This window comes from Lactuca virosa, chromosome 4 (genome assembly GCF_052849685.1).
Source record: "Lactuca virosa cultivar CGN04683 chromosome 4, Lactuca_virosa_CGN04683_v6, whole genome shotgun sequence".
NCBI lineage: Eukaryota > Viridiplantae > Streptophyta > Magnoliopsida > Asterales > Asteraceae > Lactuca > Lactuca virosa.
Genome location: NC_136429.1, coordinates 203363966 through 203371144, shown reverse-complemented (window position 1 = coordinate 203371144; position 7179 = coordinate 203363966). Strand labels below are relative to the sequence as shown.

Sequence of the window (7179 nt, the reverse complement as noted above, 5' to 3'; positions counted from 1 at the left end):
AGTAAGTCATGTTGTTTAATGATTTGTATAATATAAAACATCAATGACAAAGCGAAGAAAGTAGTGAAGTAATTTTCATATTTGTTGAGTTTTGGAATTTTATGAAAGATAACGAAAATAGAAAAAAGTAAAAACATCTGAACAACATGTTGGTGGTGGTTCCAAACGGTAAAAAACATTTGAATCCGACTACACTACCTCAGATACTCGTGTTGAAATTGACCTCAACGATGATGATATCATTCAGATTTCACCACATTCCCGCCAAATGTGCAGCGACAAAGCGAAATGAAGAGACAAATGTAAATCTAAAGATTCAGATGACTTAAAAGCAATTGAGACAGAGATCAAGGGTCTAAATGCAAGATTAGACAAAAAAAAATTAGATTTTTCTAGAGAATAAGAGTTTAGAAAACAAAAAGCTAGTGACATGAAACTCTTAATGCAAGAGACAAATCACTACATTGTGGAGGAGTGTGAATTGGCTTTGACGGTAAAGATCGAAATTAGGAAAAGATATAATCCTTAGTTTTTTTACTCATTTTTAGGTTTTTAATTTTATGTTATACATTTAAAAAAAATAGTTTTTTTTTAGTTTCATTTTATTATTTTTTCTAAAATTTTTGAGTTTTAAACCTTTTGATATTTATTGTCATTTTAATAGCAAAGGAAAAAAAAATGCAAAAACGAATATCTTTAACTAAAACATTAGGTTATAAGCGCACCACTCCAAAAGCAAACGAGTTTTGCAACAAAACGAAGCAAGCCATGATTGTCTTTGATGCTTAACTAAATATCTTAGTTAAAATAGAAAAAGAAAAATTTAGTTCTTTCGTATAGAAAGCCTAGAACACAATGCCTGACTATCATGAACTAAAAGTCTTGGTGCAAGAGGTCGGCTATTAAAAAATGATAAAAAGCACATATTTTATTTTCCAATAAAACAAATAAAAGAATTGCAAACTTGGAATAACAATAATTAACCCAAAAAAGTAAATGGTTCCCCATCTGCCTAATTAAAATAGATATTTATCCATAAAAATATAGTTTATTTTATTTCAACTTGGTGTTCCTTTCAAGTACACAAAAACAACTAGAACCATTGTACTGACCATCTAGAGATTCTAAAGTGAAGTGATTAAGAACCTAATTTCACAAGAAATCTTATTTTGGGTGAAAGCATTAGTCATGCCCCCCTTTCCTCTTGGTGCTGCTCCTCTTATCATATCTTTCTGTTTAATCTTTAAAAACCATAAAATTCACAAAAAAAAAGATTATTAATTAAAACACAAAATTTTAAGCAAAAGTGTTTGTTATAAATAAAGAATATTAGATTTTCTCTTAAAAAATCATTAAGAAAGAGATAAACCAACTCATATATATATATATATATATATATATATATATATATATATATATATATATATATATATATATATATATATATAAAGAGAGAGAGAGAGAGGGAGAGAGAGAGAAAGGTAGATGAATTTCAATTGAAAAAATAAAAAATATTGAATTGATTAATCATTCTCGGTCAATCATTTATTTTTGCCGCAAAACATTATAACGTACCGATACGATTAACGATGACTAATATCCATATATAAATATAAATGTAAGTGTATTCATATATGAATTCACCACCTCCCCTCTGCCACCAACCACCACCACCAACCACCGTCACCTCCGCAACCAACTACCGCCGCCATATTCATATATGAATAATTACTTCATTTATACTTATTCAGATATGAATATACATATTCATATATGAATATACATATTCATATATGAATATGACCTGTTCTGTTGGTCCGGCACTTTGGAGCGCTTAAGCGGCAAATTCAAAATGAGTGACTCTGATTCATTCTTTCATTCTCAACCTTTTTTTATCAATGAACCATCATCTCCCTCTCCCTCTCTTTCTCACTCTCTCTCTCTCTCTCTCTCTCTCTCTATATATATATATATATATATATATATATATATATATATATATATATATATATATATATATATAGGGCTAGGTTATTTTGTTTCTTACATTTATTGTGTGCTAGAATGCACCAATAGAAATTTAGTAAATTAAATAAATATAAATATTAAATGATTTCCATAATTATATGTATATAAAATGATATCTATAATTATAATTCTCTTTTTATGGAAACTAATTAAATCCGTCATTAATGTCAGCAATAACATTCTTTCAGAATGAATTTGCATCTAGGTTTTATATATAAGTTCGTATTTTGTTTCAGGACCCACTCACTTAAAATACAATAAAGTTACATGGAATATGAAGAACGAGAGTGTATTCTACTAGAATACACTCTCATTCTGCTGAAATACACTCTCATTCTTCTAGATATGAATTCATTCTGAAAGAATATTATTGTTGACATTAATGACGAATTCAATTAGTTTCCATAAAAATGAGTTATAAGTATGGATAGCATTTAATATACATATAATTAATACTAAATTCATATTGGTGAATTCTAACACACAATAGATATGAGAAATATTTAAACCTACCTATATATATATATATATATATATATATATATATATATAAAGAGAGAGAGAGAGGGAGAGAGAGAGAGCTAGGATCATATGTAACTTACAAATATTATGTTATTGTATTATTGTGTTATTAAACATGTACAAATCATTTTAAAAATATGAATAAAGGTATATAGGTAAATTAACATATTAGTAATTAAATATAATCTTATTTGTTTAATAATTATTTATAATAATTTAATAATTAATTTAAATTTATTATATATAAATATTTTATTTATGATAATATAATATGTAATATTATTGTATTTTGAAATATATAATATATATTTGTTAAAAGCTAATTAGTAGAGGGTGTATTGGACGATATATATAAGTTACAAAAATGTAATATTTTAAGAATATACTTTTTGGGGGTAAAATGGGATAGAAAATGGTGTAGAATTAGAGATGAAACACTATTTCCCTTATTTTTTACACAATTTATGGAAGGAAAATGGAGATGCGTTGGAAATGATCTAAGCTCGTCAGAGGCATGAACCCTAACCGAATTTTCCAAGCCTTTCTGTTAACCAGCTTCAATGGTGAGCATCCAATTGTCGTCGTTCTTAATAAGCTCCTCCGACGCCATTCATGACAAGCCTACAAGTCGTTGTACACGACATTCTCCTACTGCCTTCGATGAACAACGTTAAGATTCATGACACATTTGACATATTGAAGACACGTTTTATTTTTTGGAACCGATGAAGCACTTGAATATCTGGTTCGATTTGAATATATAGCTCAATTGCCTATATTTCTGGTTTAATCTGATTCCTCATTTCTTGTTAATACCACGTTTATTTTCTGGTTCGATACACCTCATGGATTGGAATCAATGAGCAAATGTTTTTTTGGAATTGATGAAGCACATGAACTTATTGCTCGAATTAAGGCAGATTAGTGTTAATTTGTTTTGTGATAAACATATGTGAATCCCCAGGTAAGCATTACATCTCCACAATTAAAATTTTAACTTGAAAATTGTCTTAGAATCTCGAGAACACTACAAAGCCTAAACATTTCTACCATAATTTTCTAAAAAAAGTGCCACATGTGGTGTGAGTTTATCAAAATGTTACTTTTTTTTTCTCTCTCGCTTGCTTGATGGAGGTTTGTTTCTTTTTCTATTTTTATGAGGCTTGTTTTTCTTAATTGGCAGACATTTTATTTTGAGGATCTTTAGCTTAGGAATCATCAATGTAAATTATGTCCAACATATTCTTAAGAATCAAATATATCCCATTACATGTTCCGATTATGCAAGTTAGTGATTGTTTGTTTGTGGTTGTTACTAATCTGATTCTTAGATAATACAATAAAAATTAATAGCACATACTTATATTCAAGTAATTTTGCATGTTAAAAAATCTACTAGAGGCATGTTAATTTTTATATCTATTTATATGTTTCTAAGAATTATATCTAACCACCAATTTTTTACGAAAGAGAAAAATAAAAAATCTCTATAATAATCTCTCTTCCTAATAAAAACCTCTCTAAGGTGTCACATGTCATTTTTATAAACCATTCCTATGACACATGGCATTTTCTAAGACTTTCTTACTTTTTTTTCCCGTTCATGGATTTTCCTCCTCAATCGGATGTTTCAAACAATCCAAAAAATCAGGAATTAATCTTCAAAATCTTCAATCAAATCTTGCCCCAAATTTCGATCATTTGAATCGCTCTACAATTTAATTTCAAAATCCCTTAGAACCTACTTTTTCTCCATCTCCATCTCGGTTGCTGCAACATTCAAGGCAAACCAGTTTCCCATGGCTGGCCATTCCCTTCCCTTCACATTCACGGTAACCTCGATTCAGGTATGCTTCATGGTCAATAACCCTAAGTTACCATCTACGAACCTTGCTTCATCCTCATTGTTTCTTTGAAATGAATCTGACATTGAAATTGAAATTTTGAAAACACTTTCATATTTTCTCTCTCTCAAAACCTATACAGATTTTGATTATTGGTTACATCCATTGATACATGTTAACTTTTCATTCATAATATCAACAGAGGACGATTTTTGAAAGAAAAAAAATGTTCGATTTCCTCTATAAATCAGGAACTATATGAGAAACTTAATAATACAGTATATCAATCAAATCGATTAATTAGGAATCATCGATCTTAACTTCATCTTCTTCATATCTTCCATGTCAGTCAATTCCTTACACGATATCTTTTCCTTCATTTTTTTCCCCCCGATGAAGATTGATACAATAAATTGTAAAACAAAGAGAGCTAAATGTATACATCCGCTTCAAATTGACTTTGTTCCTGTTTTAGGTTTTACTACAGCAACAAATCCGTAAATCAAAAGATAGAGAACGTTGACATCAACACAAAACCTAATGGTATGTCGATTTTATTTATAGGTTTCAACGTTAAGATTCAAGTCATCATTTTCTGATGTATTACTATGGTAACCATTATGTCTCCAGTTGTCACGATTTCAGTGTTTCTTTACGTCTACCCTTGCTCTTCTTTTTTAATACGTTGTTCATCCAAGTTTCTTCTTTAATCTGTTATTCTTATATTATATTTTTTGTTTTCAACATTTGATTATCATTACTGGATGTATGGTATTTGATTGTGATAATCCAATGATATTCAAAAACCATTTGTACATGATTTGGTGATAGGAAAACTTGAATTTGATTTGGCACTCTATGTGTTTGATAAAATGCCCATGAGAAGTTGTTTTCTATATCAAAAAATTTTACACGGTATATTGTGTGCGTGTTTGTGTTACTTTCCTTGCTCCTTCATAAATTTCCAAAAAATCCATGACTTTGTATTATTCTTTTATCTATCAAGTTTTAATGCAAGTACCTAGCATCAGAATTTCATATAGAGAAAGTAACTCGGTGATTATCTTTTGTCGATAAATACAGTGAATACATAAGGATATGTTGAAAGATTAAAGAGTTTGAACTCCATCTCAAAATTTTGTGCATGTTTCTACTGGAATATCACAACCGGTAGCTATCATGGCTGCTTCAACAGCAGTACATGTAAAGGTAATTTTTTTCCCTTTTTGTAATTTCTGAATTTAATAAATTTGTATCCATAAGCGTCTATATAATTTTATAGTAAACTAACCATCTTTTAAAGTCTCTTATTATGTGATCATGTCATGGTGTTGTTCAAGGATTTGCTGTCTCACATTGTAAAACGAATAGTAGCCACCATGTGTTAGAAAAAATGTCACAAACAATAAGTACATAATGATTGCATTGATTTTAATTTTAGAAAGTTTTCTACTAGATTAACCAGCTTATTTACCTATTATTCTTAAACAATGAGTTGCTGAAATATTTCAATTTATATATGGTGGAGTGGCATCGTATAGAAGTTTGAATATGATATATTGAAATAGATTTATATTTGCAGTCATAATGGTTAGTTGGTGATTTGTTTCATGTTTTTGGGTTAAGAAGTTGTTTTTTAGATCTAAGAAACAATGGCGCATATGTATAATTTGGAGATTGTAGCGGGATCGTTAATTTTATTGTAAAGTTGGGAACTTGATGCTTTTTAGAATGAAAGCTAAGATTAAGTTAATTCCAGCTTGGTAGTTGCTGACGAATAAATTATCTAATTAAGGCTGGTTAAGCTACAAAAGCATTAATTGTTACGCTTCTATTTTATCACATGATACCATCACTACTCACTTAATTGTTCTATATTCTTTTAGTTAGGAGTAGATTGATTTTGACCTATTAACATACTATAGTGGAGAAATCCATAAGTTATTATTAGTTGTAGGCACTCAAACTTGAAATTATTTTCTGCTGCAGATTAGCTTTTTAATACATAATGTTGATTAGCATACTATACAGGGGAAGATGAACTGTTGGCATTAGCCTGTAACAAAAATGGTATATAATATATATGTTTGTAGAAACCTATTTTTGTATTAAGTTGTTATATGATAGTAACGTGGTTAATAAAACAATTATAATTTTTTTTTGGTCTTACGAAATCATATTTCTTATTACTCAAACAGATTTCTTACTCTCTATCTATATATTTGTTCACTACTAACCATTTATTTTATGTCAAGCAGGATATTGAATTTGGGTTGTAGGGTGATGGAAAATCTATTATTATGAGTTTCTTGGATTTTGGTCTTTTGGTGGATTCTAATATTATATATATGAATTTTTCCATTACTATATAATATCCTTCCATATTATTTTTGTTTAATATAGATTAATGGGAACTCCAACAGAAGGTACATGGCCTAGAGTAAGATCTCTATGTAATTAGCAATGTTTATATGTTTCAACAATCATTCAAGTCAAATATGAATTCATATTTTTTCTTTGTTATAATGTGCTTCATGGTTATAATTAGCTAGATATTCCAAAATATAATGATTTAATAAGAAATTTATGTGGGTTGTAGTGATCTAATTACTTATTGTCGCTTTTGATTTTAATTACCAAATTACTTTCTTTCATTTTGAATTTGGGAAGAGTATAAATGGTAAATTGACGGTTCGTGTGACGGACTATTAGTGTAATACAGTAACTTTGTATTTTTCATTTTCAATATTATTTTTGTATTTTCTTAATTGTTTTTTAAATTTAC

General features: G+C 28.7%; 1 long non-coding RNA gene across 1 annotated transcript; it reads left to right on the top strand.

Annotated features, from left to right (window-relative positions):
- Positions 1 to 4179: 4179 nt before the first annotated feature.
- Positions 4180 to 6845, top strand: LOC145168692 (uncharacterized). Its single transcript, XR_013742014.1, has 4 exons — positions 4180 to 4397; positions 4870 to 4937; positions 5478 to 5603; positions 6653 to 6845. It is a non-coding gene; the product is annotated as an uncharacterized LOC145168692 (long non-coding RNA).
- The last annotated feature ends 334 nt before the right edge of the window (positions 6846 to 7179 follow it).